Source organism: Danio aesculapii, chromosome 13, assembly GCF_903798145.1.
Source record: "Danio aesculapii chromosome 13, fDanAes4.1, whole genome shotgun sequence".
Classification (NCBI taxonomy): domain Eukaryota; kingdom Metazoa; phylum Chordata; class Actinopteri; order Cypriniformes; family Danionidae; genus Danio; species Danio aesculapii.
In genome coordinates, this window is record NC_079447.1 from 44,363,761 (window position 1) to 44,380,466 (window position 16,706).

Below are 16,706 nucleotides of genomic sequence, written 5' to 3' on the forward strand. Positions count from 1 at the left end.
ATATCATATTACTATCCAATATATCATATTATTCATACAAATCAATAAAAATAATGATAGATAAAAATCAGAATAAACTGTACGTTTAACAATCAACATCTTAGGATAAAGGAGTAATAAAACAGTAATAATCAGTACATTTACAGTAATTAATTTTTCTAGATGTGTGTGTGTGCGCGTGTGTGTGTGCGCGTGTTTGCAAGCGCATCACTGTAATGTTTTTATTGGTCTCCTTTCTCTTTTTGTGACAGGCATTAATGTATTGTGCCACTAGAAGGATACAGTCCGTTTTTTACCCCTAGTTACCCCTAGTACTCACTGAATTGTGAGTAAATGCTCTGGAGTTTGGGGTAGAATGTTTCTCTGATGTGCTGATAGTTTGTGCAGCGGGTGAGGAAGTGTTCCTCCGTCTCCACCTCTGCCTTGCCAGTTCTGTCTGTATCGGCCCGTCTCTACAGTCAGACTGTGAGAACTGTGTATTTGGTCATAGTTGTTCTTAATTTACTGTCCTTTACTGCACTCAGATATGTTGCTGTGGTATAACCCTTGTTTAGGTCTAAATAACATTTAAGTTTACTTTGTTTTCCTGCTTCTTCATTCCAATAAATCAGATACTCTTCTTTTTGTGTGTTTCTAATTTGATTGGGCTTAACTCTGTGGATGAGCATGTCAGTGTCCTGATGCTGGCTGCTGTTAGTCATATTTGCTATGTTGGTTTGTGTTTGCAGCTTCAGGACCATCTGAATCATCGGCTTTTTTCAATGTCCATTTCATGGTTTTTGAGGGCTTTGAAATGATAAGAGTTGGGGTCACTAGTTTTATTGTGTTTCCAAAATTTGATGGCTCGTTTCTCAATGAGCATGAGTAGAGGATACTGGCCTAACTGCCCTGCGTGCATTGCTGGGTGGGTTCCTCTGTACCTTGAGGATGTTCAGAACTCTGCATGTAGGCTTTCAATTGGATTTTTATCCAACTTATCAAACTCATTACCGAGGAGACGACCCCACATCAATTTTGAGCCAGGTTTAAACTGGAATTTCTATTTGTGTTGATTTTTTGATGGCCCTTCTTGCTTTCTCTTTCAGTTCATTCACAGCCAAATTTAGTTTTCCATTAGCACTAATTTTCAACCCAAGGTGTGTGTAGCTTGTGGCAGGTTCAACTTTTGTCATACCAAGGGTAAAACTGTGTTTCTTTCCCTGACATCTGGGGTTTTTTTCTGGAATATTAGGCTTTCGGTTTCTTTGGGTTAACGGTCAAGGCCCAGGTCTGACAGAAGCTGTGCAGGATCTCCAGCTGCTGCTGTAGACCCTATTCTGTTGGCGACAGCAGCACAAGATCATCTGCAAACAGCAAGAACTTTACACTGAACTTTATTTACACTCTCTCTTTCTCTCTCTCAACCTAAAAATTCTGTTTATCACAAGGTGGCAGCAAAGAGTTGTTTTCATTTCGTCCCTTTTGAGTTCAAATTAGGTGAGCCTGACACTGCTATGGCTGCTGGCTCTGAGGCTCTCATTTAATATTCATAGCAGTGGCTTAATTTAAAGTAAAAATCTACAACATAATATGCCTTGTAGTCTTTCACACATAATTGTCTAAGCTACTGATCTGTATTTTTTGCAGGAATGAATCTTGGCTCTGCTTTCCCTAACAGGTTTATTCAGAAAATAAAATAAAAAAAAGCTTTGCCCCTTGCAAAGTGTGGATTTAGATGATATATATATATAAATCAAAAGGATTTATTCAAAGTCTGGTTCATTTAAAAATAAATAAATAGAAATTCTTCTATAATCGTAGTTATGCATGATCAGTGACTATAATTAAGTTTTGCTGAAAATCATCAGCTCATGCTTTATGGCTTTTAATTTGATTTTGAGTGCACACTCAGTGGATTCTGAGCATAAGCCAACAGCTAGTGAAACAAAGGTGGCTCTGAAATTCTTCACGCTTGATAAGAGCAGATCCATTTACAAAACAGCTTTTCGTCAAAAGACAGGACTCCCTCCTGCGCACTGTCCCAGAGCAGTCTTATCTTTCCTTTGGGAGAGATTGTGCTCTGCGTCACGTGTCTGTTCAGTGATTCTTCGGCCTTCCTTCCTTTCTTCCATCTTAAAGAATGAAGCGCTGTAGATGCCGCAGGAGCCTGAAGCCAAATCTGCCCAAATTATGCTTGAAATCCAATAGCCTCGCATGCAATAATGGAAAAGAATGTCTCAGGGAAGGTTTGCATTCATTCAGGTCATCATAAAGTCCAGTAGACATTTTATCAATGAAAAACAATGCAAAAAAAAAAAACCCAAAAAAACATTACCATAAGCCAGTGTCTTCTGATCAATTTAGTATTTATCTTCAAGTCACAGTCTATATTCAAGGAATACACAAGTTTAGTTCACATGACAGCATCTTTGCCAATATATTATCACATAAAAACAATAATAGCATGAACATTTTTTAATTAAAATGTACTTTTAGTCTTGATCTTTCTCTTTAATATGAAAAATTAACACATTGCTATACGTCATCTCTGTTAACATGTACATTAACATTTCATTAGCAATCAAAGAGTAACAATAAGCTTTTTTTATAATTCTTTATTTATTATTTTGTGAAGAGTAATAAATGTACAAATATTAGTTAAATACACTCACCGGCCACTTTATTAGGTACACCTTACTAGTACCGGGGGAACCACTTTTGTCTTCAGAACTGCCTTAATCCTTTGTGGCACACAGATTCAAAAAGGTACTGGAAATATTACTCTGAGATTTTGGTCCATGTTGACATGATAGCGTCACAGTTGCTGCAGATTTGTTGTCTGTACATCTATGATGCGAATCTCATGTTTCACCACATCCCAAATGTGCTTTATTGGATTGTGATCTGGTGACTGTGGAGGCCATTTCAGTACAGTTAACTCAAGAAACCAGTCTGAGATGATTTGGCTTTATGACATGGCACGTTATCCTGCTGGAAGTAGCCATCAGAAGATGGGTACACTGTGGTCATAAAGTGATGGACATGGTCAGCTACAATACTCAGGTTGGCTGTTGTTGACACAATGCTAAATTAGTAGTACTAATGAGCCCAAAGTATGCCAAGAAAATATTCCCCACACCATTACACCACCACCACCAGCCTGAACCATTGATACAAGGCAGGATGGATCCATGCTTTCATGTTGCCAAATTATGACCCTACCATCCGAATATTGCAGCAGAAATTGAGACTCATCAGACCAGGCAACGCTTTTTCAAATCTTTTATTGTCCAAATTTGGTGAGCCTGTGTAAATTGTGGCCTCAGTTTCCTATTCTTAACTGACAGGAGTGGCACCCGGTGTGGTCTTCTGCTGCTGTAGCCCATCTGCCTCAAGTTTGGATGTGTTGTGCTTTCAGAGATACTGTTCTGCATACCTTGGTTGTAACGAGTGGTTATTTGAGTTTTCCATCAGCTGGAACCAGTCTGGCCATTCTCCTCTGACCTCTGGCATCAACAAGGCATTTGCACCCACAGAACTGCCGCTCACTGGATATTTTCCCTTTTTCAGACCATTCTCTGTAAACCCTAGAGATAGTTGTGGGTGAAAATCCCAATAGATTAGCAGTTTCTGAAATACTCGGACCAGCCTGTCTGGCACCAACAACCATGCCACATTCAAAGTCACCTAAATCACCTTTGTTCCACATTCTGATGCTCAGTTTGAACTGCAGCAGGTCGTCTTGACCATGTCTACATGCCAAAATGCATTGAGTTTCTGCCATGTGATTGGCTGCATTAACAAGCAGTTGGACCTAATAAAGTCGCCCGTGAGTGTAAATTTACATTACATTACAAATTCTGACTTTGTAAACCATTCACCAATATTGTTTCAACACGCCAAAAACAAACAAAGTGACACAGTTAGGGTACACAGATAATACAATTTTTTTTCGCACATTTATTATATTTTTCCATCAATATTGACACACAAGACATGTTCTTTAAATAAAATGTAGAACGGAGTAACTAAATCTTTCAGTACTTCAGCATTTGAAATTGGTCACACTTTACAATCAATCCATAATGTGTTTATTAAAGCATTTATAATGGTACAGTGTTTACTAATGCATTATTAAAACCCACAGTTATTATATGCTTATTATAATTACTATAATGTTCACTGGGAGTTCACATAAAGCTAAGAATGAATGACTTTATTTTCATTAACAAGGATGAATATATGCTGTAAGAAATTAATTGTTCATTGTTTGTTCATGTTAGTAAACACAATAATTAACATTAACTACTGGAACTATAAGATGTTACCTGGACATTGAGTCTGCTAATTGAACAAGCTAAACATTACACGATTTACATATTTTGATTTAACAGAAAGAACGTGTTATTAAGGTCAGCACAGTAATATGCCATTTACTTAACTTTAGCAAATGATTGACTGAAATATCTAGGAGGGGCTCTAACCAAACAATGGAGTGAAAGAGGAGACTTTCAACTATGAATTCTTTCAGATAGCAACATTTATTGGTTGAAATGGGGTGGTCATACATGAGCAGGGTGTGTTAAGTTAAGAGTAGTGGGGGATACATCCGGGTTATCAGGAAGGTTATCATGGACAGCTGCTGCCTGTAAACATATGGAAATGACCTATTAACCCATTTCCTCCATTGCAGCAGTCTGTCTGTTATTTTAGATCTTAAAGTCACTTGTTTTTACTCTTTTCTCACTGATAGTTTCCCGTCTTATTTACGTGTGTAAATATGACCTGTAATGTAACATCTCTTTTGAAAAAGAAGTAAACTTTATCATACTTATCATGGATATAACATGCTTTAATATAAAATGAGTAGTTCAGCCAAAAATGAATTTACTTACCCTCAACCTCTTCCTTTTTAGTCATTTTTCTCCCTTTTGTTGAAGAGAAAATAACATATTTTGAACACTTGGAAACCAGCAGCCTACATATCTTTTCCCTTTAACAAATGTCAGTGTCTACCAGTTTCCAGTATCCTTTAAAATATCTTATTTTGTCTTCAATAGACTCATAAACATTTGGACCCCCAGTAAATGGTGAGAATATATATATATATATTTATTTATTTATTTATTTATAACACAGTTTTATGGCAACAGTGTGTGAACATAGCTAGCCTGTGATGGAAAAATTGTATTGATTCTATTTTTACTAAAAAACAAGCTAGGTTATTTCAACCCGTTTCTAGATGTAATACGGACTAAATTAACTGCTGTATTCATCCTAATTTAACCCATTGTTCATGTTAGTCCATATTTTACCCAGTTTGAGTTTAAGTAACCCATCCTTTCTTTGAGTGTTTGTATGTGTCATCAGAGGGGGAAAGCCCCGCCCATTATTGATAATCTCGCTGGGGCACAGACATTTATAGTTCCGCCCTCTGACTGGGACTACAATCTCACTTGAATTTAAAGCGATGTTCACCAAATGGCACAATTTGGATCAAAGCCTAATAGGTCAAAGCCTAAACTTAATTAATTTAGCATGATAGGTACCCTTTAAAGACAGACTAAGGGTTTCCTGAATTAAGAACATTGAAATTTCAAAGCATTTCTGATTTTAAAACATCTAATTGGTTTTACCTTTTCCTTATTGCATTGATTGTTGTTTAAGGTGTTGCCGGTTCATCAAAGCTTGCTTCCTGTCTTCATCTTTCTACTAGAGTGTAATGTGTTCATTGTCCTCTGCCCACATTGTTCTTCATCTTGTGGCAACAATCAAGGAGTTCACATGAGGGAACTTGTCTCAACACTTCAAGATTTCCTGTACTCATCATAAATCATCCTGCTGAAAGACCTGCTTTATTGTGCTCTTGTTCTAGATAAATATAGTTTATTCACTGTTTAAGAAATCAAAGGACGATGTGTAAGACACGTGTTGATGCTTGAGGAAAACTTGAGAATAAACACCACACAGGTGTAGCCAATGATGTCAGGATTTCAAATGTGCAAAGACAGCAGGGACATTTTCTTATCAGAGATATTTTTATTTCTCCTGTCTTTGTTTTATGAATGAGTAATGGGAGAAACAGATGGTCTTACCGTATTTTCCATGCTGGGCTGCTGCCAAAACAACTCAGCTTGTTACCTGATAAAGGATTAATGTCTTGACGAACAGATGTTAATAGTACGAACATCATCTTTCCATCATATTAAGCCATGAAAAATTTGGAGTTTTGTAACTCCTCGTAGGAAATTTAGACTAAAGAATAGTTTTATGCAATATTACAAATCGATATGAAAACCATGCAGACCAAAAATGAAAATTCTAAATTCTAAATAAAGGGCCATGAAACCCCGCTGTCTTAGCAGGGTGTTTTCACACCTCTAGTTTGAAAAAGTTAGGAAAGTGGGCTTTGTTTAGGCGGGGGGGCTTTGTTTAGGCGGGAGTGTCGAGTGGCGAAAGAGGGAAGGGTTTGCATAAAAAAGGGGGAGTTTCGGTACTTGCACGCACTGACTGAGGCAACACAGATGCAGGGGAGATAGACAGCGTCTATGTTTACATGGACATCAGTAATCCAATTATTTGCCTTAATCTAAATAAGACAGTAATATGATTAGAGTGTTTACATGAGCTGCTTTTTAAATGCTCCTTTCATGATCCCGTTTTACGTGTTATAGCACATAATTCAATTAACGTCATTGCTTCACCACGCTATCCACATTTCCTAGAGTTTCATGTAATTTCGAGTGTTTCATTCTTAATTTGTTGACTTTAACTGCAGTTTGGCACTTTCACTTTTTTGAAGAACATTTCATGCATGCCCCCCATGTCAAATCAGATATTGGATGTGAGGAACTGCTGGAAGAGTGTAGATTTAATGGAATATTTAATACCGCACGCCATATGAGAGAAAAAAACTGTATTTCTCGGTAACTTAGATGCACTGGGTAGGTGCAGAGAATAGTGTCACAATCTATCACTATCAGACTATCCTGTCACAAAATGCGGCAAAAATCCTACACAACGGTAATAGTTTGATTAAGGTGTTTACATGTTTCAGTCTTTCAGTCCATAATATTGTAGTGATATTAACGTACTGTAAACTTAGTAACTAAATACTTTTGACTAAGGTATGTCTTTAAAAACTGAAAGAGTACTGCTGATGATACTAACTAATGTTGTCTCTGAATAAACATAAACAAAGAACACTGATTGCACACTTACCAAATTATTGGTATAAAATTACTGAAGTGAATGTATCTTGGCATAATTCTAGACATTAATCAAAAAATTGATAGTCATGTTAAAAATATAAGTTAGAAGGTCATTGCCAAGTCTAAATTGTTTTCATTTTATTACAATATATTTAACATATCAAACTGCTAAATTATACATACACACAATGATATTCTCTCACTTGACATATTGCATTACATCATGGTCACAAGCCTCTTTAGCTATATTAAAGCCTATTGACTCGATATATAAACAAGCCTAAAAGCCTATGAGCCTTAAAGCCTATGAGATGGCATCATTGTGATGTTTTATGTAAACATAACTTTTTAGTTATGATAGTTTTATTAAATGTAATTATCTTAATTGGTTTTTAAATGTTAAATAATCATGTTCCAATGGTGTTTTCAGATCTAATGAGTAGGCATCAAACCTCTCACAGAGTCACATGAGCAGCTGCTAATGGGACTGTATAGTGCCAAAGTGTAAGACCTTTTTTGGTCAATCTGTGCTCTCTGTTAAGGGAGACAAATTGCAGAATGATTTACCTGTTAGCCTAAAATTAGAAAGTAATATAAATATTTTTAGTAGTGCTCTTAAGCAGTGTTTGCACAAATAGTCTACTATTAGTTTGTTTGATCATGCCGCCATTGCTTTTGCCTTACAGTAATTTTATGTAAGGAATTATAATGTTGTTGGCACGGCCACACAAGGAAGGTAAAACTTCAAGGACATTTACTTAAACGTAGCCACAACAACAGTAGGAGAAGCAGGTGAATGCCGTTGAGGAGGGTGAGCGATCTCAAACACAAACAGTTCAGTAGATAGCTCAGCACTGTGGTTAAACGCCAATATAACAATAGTCACTTCCCTTAAATAGATGCAGCTGCAAAGGATGAAGAAAAAGAACATCCACGGAGGAGCACAGGAGAGTTCTAAGGAGAAGACGAGGGGAACCCTTTGATTCCATTCGCAGACTGAGTGATTGAGGTGAGTATTTATCATGAGTGGTGATTGCGGGTGCAGGTGATCAGTAATCAGGTGAAGGTTCTCGGGTGTGGTGTGTGGTGGAAGGTGAGGAATTTATACCAAATCTGTAGAGACAGGACAATCAACACAAACTGGAACCGCGTCCTTCGGATCTTCGGAAATTCGGATTTCATCATTTCCAGTTACGAAAAGCTCTCAGGTAAAAAAAATGTTCCTTACAAACACATTTTTGTCACTTGTTAGCAGACCACTGTAATCCACACATGTGAGTCCACACGCTGCAGTCTCATAGCAGGGAAATGAAAATACAACCTTCGTTGGGACACATTTATAAACGTAAAACTGACGACCCATGTCTCCAAACAATTCTTCTTCTTCCACTTGTTTTAAGTATGGTTGGCAACACAACGTGGCGTCTCTCTGCTGTCTGAACACTGTAACAGGTCTTCAAAGCTATCGTGCATGCTTATGAAGTTGCACCTCATACACAATAGAGCGTGCTGATTGGTTCGAACCAAGTGTTTCTCGTAAATTAATGATTAAAACTCAAAGACGTCTTGTTGTACCCACCAGTACAGACATCCACTCTCCGCACTGGAATTTCCACAAGGATCTAATCGCCATGATGTAGCTTCTAAATTTCTTTTCAAGCCAGAAGAACAAATTTGCTCAAAATAACGCATTAACTACCAATTTTCACTTTTTTTGTGAGATATGTGTCCTAATAGTGTTTTTAGCAGCGTGGGACACATATATGACTCTCAACATCTCAAAAAATGTGTTTTGGTGTTTCATGACCCTTTAAGATTGAACCTAAAGATACCCCTAAAGAATACCGTTTTGCAGTTTAAAAGTTAAGGCTATGGAGTTCACAAAGTGTATAAAAAGCTTAGTTTAAAATATATACTTGACATAACCGTTGAATTTTTTCAAAACCATAAAAAACAACAACAGAAGAGTAAAAGTTTACAGGCACACTAGCAGATAAACACATATTTTTAGTTAGTCATACACTGCTCTTTTCAGTTTCAGTTTTTACTATCCTTTTGACACCTTAAAGATCTCAGTGTTGGAAGAGTCTGCTTTTCCAGTGATGCATCTTGGAATGTTAAAGTTCATGACGCGTCAAAGATTTTTGAAAATATAATATGTTTTTATTCAGTGAAACACCATCAGAAAGGTATGCAGTCACGTTTATTAAAAGTGCTCACTGTTACTTAAGAAAACACAACGAATAATTTAATATGTTAGGTCACAGATATCTACCAGAGTGTGAAGGACCCCAGCCTGACCCAGTTCCAGCTAAATTCATGTAAACACTGGCCTAAAGTAAAGTCAACACCTCTGAAATGGAGGAAAGGCCAAATGTATTCATGTTAGATTAGGGATGGCTGAGAAATACTGATAGCTCACATATTTTTCTTAGGAATAAAACATCAAAATAAGTCTATTCCTGATCACCCAAAGTGGCAAGTTTTCTGGAAGTAAACTTCCACTAATTTGGTTATTCTTGGTTTTGGCAACATCCTCTTCTCTTTAATGTCAAGCACTTATGCAGTGATTAGAGTGATCGGAACAGTTGATAAACACTTGCAAAAGGACGACTACCCACAAAATAATAACAAGAAAACTAAAAATCTGCTAAACAAATCTCCAAAGAGGAAAAATACATCCTCTCTTGCAATGTGTTAAAGGACATGTCACCAGATGTAGGAAAAATACACTTTCAACTGATTCCCACATTTCATTTGATGTCTTTGTTGCACAGTCCTCAGTTTGAGGAAATGAGATTAGGGAAAATGTTTGGGGAGTTTTGGGAAAATAGTGTTTAGGGTGTGACGGGGGTCTGTCCGGCTTCAGTGCAGCTGTACAAGCTGAAAATATACAAATCAGTGACCTCATCAAGGGAATTATGATTCTAAACCATGCGACAGAATATCAAACACAGTCTCGGTGCTCTGGTGTTTGGTGACTGAAGGTTGTGTGAATATTGTTATGGAGCTATCTCTGCTTTTCATCATACCACAGGGAACACCTGAAACCAAACCATGAAAAACAAGTGGAATATGTGTGTCAAACAGAGTAAAACGCTTGACATCTGAACCAGATATGCCCTCACTATCAGCAAAGCATTAATTCAAAATATCTTTGTACATTTGGAGACTCATATGGTTTTACTTACTGTGAATCTGACTAGGCTGCCATATTTAATAAATATGCCAAGATATACAGCTCGCAATTCATATATAAACATCTTTGCTTGTTTTGCTCCCTGAGATGTTAGTCTCATGAGAATTATGATCTTATATAGTATTAAACTGCTTTGTTGCTTCAGTAAGGCAGTGTGGATGATTTTGAGAGATCTGAGATGATATGAATGAACTACATTTCTGCCTATGGGATTTTCAGCAAACATTGTGAGATAAAATGGGAAAAATGACAATTTAATGAAAATATGACACTTCAAAGCAATAGGATTATTGGAGAAAATCAAATATCTCAGTTAATGGACTGATTTCTAAAGCTACAAACAATATTCTTTCATAAGTGTTAGAACTATTAATGATCTCATATTAATTAGCAAGTCTCATCTATACCTGAATAATTCACAAGCATTAGTTCCCAGACACGTTTTCCGGTTCGTTTGACAAGTGTGAGTGCTCTGAATCGGGCTCAGGCGCGGTTCAGTTGGCCGGCCCTGGCCTGGTTGGAAAGAGGTGTGCCAGAGAACGGTTCAGTTGGGCTTTGGTGCAGTACGCTTGTAGGTTGAGTGCAAAGCGCACATGAGGCCGAAACTAAAGGCATGACATCACTTAATTTCATTCAAATTCATTACATTGAAATGACATACAAAAAAAAAATTGTGGTCAAGTAAACTGAATCTTTTTTTGTTGTAAAATAATAACGCAAAATGTTTAAATGTGCTGAGGAACATTTGGTTGTTTTAAACCACTAATAGAGTTGACATTTTCCATCATTTTGTGCATTAGCCCAAGATTCTAACCTTGAAGCCACATGGCCTGTCTAAAATAGAATTTGACGGATTTTAATAATATTATTATTTTTACTAGGGAGTGACATTCACTGAAATTCACTGAAATATCACAATAACTGAGTTGACATATAATTATTCTAATACTGGAATATCCTAAATATTTTGCACAAATTAACATGGCTCAATGCCTTCCAGTTTCCCACCAGATGAATTGGCATCCTTTGGAACAAGTCACATGTTTTTTTTTCTATTAGTGCTTTACAGATTGTTCTGATTCAGTCATTCACTCATAAACCTTCATGTTTCATTGCTAGATGAATCATTTTTGAAGAATTATTCAGTGACATATTTTTGATGGCTGGTTGTCTCCACTTATTGGTTATATAATGCCATTGCTGCCTATAACTTTCATTCTTGAGCGTCGTTAAATGCACATGACAATGATTTTAATCTTTACTATTAACATCAGTGGTTATATCAAAACTATAAACTGTTATCCCACTACATCTGTTTTATTTGACTGCTTGTGTTGCAGGCCCCGCCTCCGGAGACCCAGCAGACAGATTACTGTAAAACTGTAAAACAGGATAATAAAGTGAAAACCACGGAGTCACGTCTGCTCCTTTGCAGCTCCTCTGGCGATCTGCTCATTTATTGTACAGCATCAGAAAATTACAATAAAATTGCTTTTAAATTGTTCACAATAAACTGTCTGTCTCTCACATTTTGCCACTTTAGAACAGATAAAATCAATTATATAATCACTCTAGTGTCCACAACATCAACAATCAATCACACTCTGTCTTATCTTCTCATTTTCCCCCTTTTAGTTGTCCTTAAAATACTCAAACATCTTATTCAGTATTAACAATAATTAATTACAAATATTTTATTTATAGATGTACATATATAGCTGTAAAATTGGTATAAACTCAGCAATACTTTTATTCTTAGCCAATGTAAACTAAACCACACTGTTTCTCTCATATGGAGGCATTTTAAAGAGAGCCCTAGCTGCAGCAGCTCTCTGTGCTTCTCTTCAGTGGGTGGTCACGTGACCATTTAGCGCGCCAAACGCGAGTGCTGAGTGAGCCTCACGGAGCCTTTTAACCGTAATAAATTAACTCTTTACATGTCTAAACATATGGTTTCTCCCTTAAAACAAATAACACAATACTATAGACTGCTATTGCGATCACTGGAGCATACTTAACACTTATTTTTTTGACATTAGTGCAAACATAACATACAATCAGCACTCAAACATACTCTTAAATCCCTTCATACACCTGTACATATACTACACATCAAAATAATATACTTTCACTGTAATAGTATCTTTAGTTTGTCCACATTTACCTGTAAAACAGGATAATAAAGTGAAAACCACGGAGTCACGTCTGCTCCTTTGCAGCTCCTCTGGCGATCTGAGGGAGCGCGCAGTTCACCGTGGCAGATCCTCCGTATCGAATGTCAAAATAAAAGTCCTCTCCTTGAAAGTGCAAATCTCTGCTACTTTGCAAACAAATACTGCAGGAACGTATTTTACAACTATTTACCCTATCCAATGTAAACGAAACAACACAATTGTATATACACTTTGTGTGTATCACACTCTCCCTGACAAAATAAGAAAAGCTCCAGTGATCAAATCCTAATTACCCATGGCTCAACATTGTACCACTCCTAATAAACAGATGTTGTGACCCCATAAGGTGTATGTATTGTAGGTAAGTATAAGTGATGGTAAGGAATTGGTGTGGTGTAATTGTGTAAACCCCAAGTGGGTAGGTGTGGAGTAGTGTAAGCAGTTACTGAGTTCAGTGTGGGGGTGTAGGGATGAATTAGAGGCTGTCCCAATGTCTCATATGTGTATATCTGCTTTGGTCTCCGCTCCCTAGATGATCTCCTCACACTATTCTCTTCTTCTGGCCTTATCCACTCAGCTCTGTTTGTACTCTCGGCCTCACTGTCTGTATTTGCTCTCTCTTTTTCCTCAGTATCGACTGGATGTGCTGCCTCAAGGTAAGTAGTTGGACTGTCGCATGCCCTTTGCATTTCGCTGTCCTGAATCTGTCCTGAATTTTCTCTCCTTGGCATAACACAAATGTTTTCCCTTACAGGAGCTTGCTCTGGGGTTTGGGGACTTTCTGATGCCAGCTGATGGACTGGAGCCCTTAACCAATATCCTCCTGCATTTTCCTCCTCATCAGAATCTACCAAGTCACTGTCTTTGTCTTCCATATCGTTGATGATTGTATGTCTCACTGTCCTTTTCTTCCTATCAGGTCTCAGGGATCCAGGTGTTGTTGCTGGGGGTTCAACAGGTAAGTCGTTCACCAGTAGCAACAGGTTTCGGTGTAATGTCCTGGTCTTTTTTCCATCACTGTTCTCAGGGTAGATGATGTACACAGGGTTATTTGATACTTGCTTTTTCACGACATACACAGCTTTTTCCCAGTAGGATCGTAACTTCCCTGCGCCTCCTCGCTCACCAAGATTTTGGACCAGTACCCGGTCTCCTTCCTTCAGTACGACTCCTCTCATCTTCCGATCATACTGACTTTTCCCCCTTTTGCTTGACTGACGACTGTGGGTCTCTGCAATCTTATACGCCTCACTCATCCTGTGTGCCCACTGCTTAGCATAACCCTTAGGTGATGTTTCACCTTCTGGTTCTACCAAACTGAAGATCAGATCCACTGGGAGATGGGGATGCCGCCCATACAGCAGGTAAAAGGGAGAGTACCCTGTTGATTCATGTCGGGTACAATTATACGCGTGTACAATCTGGGGTAAGTAGTTTTTCCATCTCTCCTTTTCCCTGTCTGTCAATGTCCTCAGCATCTGCAAGAGGGTCCGGTTAAATCTCTCTACCGGGTTTCCTTGAGGATGGTACGGTGATGTGCGGGAGTGCCCAATGCCAGCCAGTTGTCTGAGGGTTCTGAACAGCTCGTTCTCAAATTCACGTCCTTGATCGTGGTGCAGCTTAGCCGGGTAGCCAAAACGAGGGATATAGTCCTGAAACAATCGCTCTGCTGCAGTATGCCCTGACTTGTTTTTAGTTGGGTAGGCCTGAGCAAACCTGGTAAAATGATCCATCACCACCAGAATATACTCATACCCCCCACGACTTGGCTCTAGGTGGAGGTAATCGATACAAACCAGCTCCATCGGTGACTGTGTTGTGATACAACTCATCGGGGCTCGGACATGTACGGTGGGTTTCTTCTGTTTTATACAGAGGCACTGCCTGGTCACATAATTTTCTATGTCCACCTTCATATATGGCCAGTAAAACCTGTCCCGGGCCAAGCTAAGGACTCTCTCTGTCCCCACATGTCCCATCTTGTCATGGAGATGTTCAAGGGCCAGCTTCTTGTATTTGGATGGAAGGACTAGTTGTTTCCTCTCCATTGTTTTCCGGTACAGGAGTCCCCTTTCGACATGAAGTTTGCTCCACTCATACATGAGCCTTCTGCTGGTTCCTGTCAGATTTCCTCTCATTTCCTCTGTTGGACTGACCCCATCAACCTTCCACTGCCTCACTTGTGAGATTATTACGTCCTCTTTCTGGGCTGTGATCAGCTCCTCCATGCTAATTGTTGGCAGCCAAGTGTTAGATGGTTCCACTTTCTCCTCCACAGTGGACAGATACAAAGCAGCAATCCAGGCCACATCCCTTTTCCCGGATACCTGACTACCTTCCCAGGCTGCTCGCACAATGCTGGTAGGTAACTCTTCTGTGCATTCTGACTCAAAAGCTTCAATATCCAGGGGGAGGCGGGACAAGGTGTCAGCGTCGATGTTAGCTCGTCCTGGTCTATACTTAATGTCAAATCGGAAGTCAGAGAGCTCTCCAACCCAACGATGGCCCACTGCATTCAGCTTAGCTGTACTCATCACGTATGTTAGCGGGTTGTTGTCAGTATATACTGTGAATTTCTGGGCATAAAACAGGTAGTCTCTGAATTTTTCGCAAACTGCCCATTTCAAGGCCAGGAATTCCAGCTTGCCGCTGTGCAGTCGATAGTTTCTCTCTGCCTTTGTCAATGTACGGGACCCATATCCAATTACTCTTGGTTTTCCTCCCTGCCGCTGGTAGAGTATTGCCCCCAGGCCTTCCTCAGACGCATCAGTGTGAAGGGTAAAGGGCAAGTTAAAGTCTGGGTATGCCAGTACTGGTGGCTTTTCTAACATACCAGCTAATCTCTCCAGAACCTCCTGATGCCCAGCCATCCATTTGACTGGAGTTTTTGAAGGAAGTTGCGGTCCCTTGGGTTTCTTTCGACTGTGCAATTCTGACTCTGTCCCAGCCTTTGTCTGTAATAACTCATACAGGGGTCTTGCAATTCTGGAAAAGTCCTGGATGAACGTCCGGTAGTAGCTTAGGAATCCTAGTATTCTACGGACATCTCCCACTGTCTGTGGAGTCCTGGTTGTGAGTGAACGAACAGCCTCTAAGTCCTTGGGATCTATCCTCACTCCTTCAGATGATACCAGCCGCCCAACATATCTGACTTCCTTCCGAAACATCTCACACTTCTCTGGCTTTAGCTTTACACCATGACAACGAAGGGCTCTTAACACTCTCCTGAGGCTCTCTACATGTTCTTCAAATGACTTGGCATAGCACAAGACATCATCCAGATAGGGTATACAGTACTCATCCCTTAAGGAGTCAAGCATCTCTTCCATGCTGCGTTGGAAGGCAGCTGGCGCATTTGACAGGCCAAAAGGGATCCGAACCCACTCATACAGGCCCCAAGGTGTAATAAATGCTGTCATGTGTCTGGAACCCTCATCGATAAAGCCCTGGTGGTAGGCCTTACCCTGGTCTAAAATACTAAACCATGAGTATCCCCCAAGTGTGTCGATTAACTCCTGTATTCTGGGTAGTGGGTGACGATCAGGAATGGTCTTTTTATTTAGGAGGCGATAGTCTACACACAGCCGGAGTTTGCCATCTTTTTTTCTCACGCAAACCACCGGGGCAGCATATGGTGACTTGGACTTTATAATCCATCCTTTGGCCAAGAGCTCTTGTATATAGCCTTTTACCTCGCTGAACAGGGGTTTTGGGACAGCAGAGTATGCCCTCTGAACTGGTATATTGTCCTGAAGTGTTATCGACATCTGTAGGGATGGGATGCACCCTATGTCGTCGTCACCTTTACTGAAGACACTAGACTCCTCATATAACATCTTCTGTACTACTTCACGTTGGTTGTCACTCAGGTGTCCCAAATCTACAGGAGGATGCCACAAGCCTGTGCTTTTCTCTGCCTCTCGTGTCGTTGTAGTCTGGACTCTCACAGTCTGCCTCACTCCACTTGATGTTTCAGGATCCACAATCCTTTTTATCCTCTGCCATGTTCCAAGGAGTGTGCCCTGTGGTAGCATTATGTCACATCCTGTGTAATTTCCAATAGGTACTGATATATGTGAATTATCGTTGTTGGGTACCGTCAGTAGCCCCTCTCCAACATCCAAACACTTCAGGTAAGTACTC